Genomic DNA, 695 nt, shown 5'->3' with positions numbered 1-695 from the left:
CTGCGCAAACCTATATCCGCCAATCAAACCCTCTCCTTTTGAATGGGAACATGTCTTTTACTGGGGTTCAGCTTCATGCGTCTTTATATTGTTTGCTTGTAGGGTTCTTCCTAACGCTTGACTGCCGTTGGGGGCTCACTGCGCAAACCTATATCCGCCAATCAAACCCTCTCCTTTTGAATGGGAACATGTCTTTTACTTGGGTTCAGCTTTATGCGTCTTTACATTGTTTGCTTGTAGGGTTCTTCCTAACGCTTGACAGCCGTTGGGGGGCTCACTGCGCAAACCTATATCCGCCAATCAAACCCTCTCCTTTTGAATGGGAACATGTCTTTTACTGGGGTTCAGCTTTATGCGTCTTTACATTGTTTGCTTGTAGGGTTCTTCCTAACGCTTGACTGCCATTGGGGGGCTCACTGCGCAAACCTATATCCGCCAATCAAACCCTCTCCTTTTGAATGGGAACATGTCTTTTACTGGGGTTCAGCTTTATGCGTCTTTACATTGTCTGCTTGTAGGGTTTTTCCTAACGCTTGACTGCCGTTGGGGGGCTCACTGCGCAAACCTATATTTTACAATCAAACCCTCTCCTTTTGAATGGGAACATGTCTTTTACTGGGGTTCAGCTTTATGCGTCTTTACATTGTTTGCTTGTATAGTTCTTCCTAACGCTTGACAGCCGTTGGGGGGCTCAC

This window comes from Phyllobates terribilis, unplaced genomic scaffold (genome assembly GCF_046119375.1).
Source record: "Phyllobates terribilis strain yellow unplaced genomic scaffold, ASM4611937v1 Scaffold_2__4_contigs__length_985480577, whole genome shotgun sequence".
NCBI lineage: Eukaryota > Metazoa > Chordata > Amphibia > Anura > Dendrobatidae > Phyllobates > Phyllobates terribilis.
Note: the sequence above shows the minus strand (reverse complement) of the source record.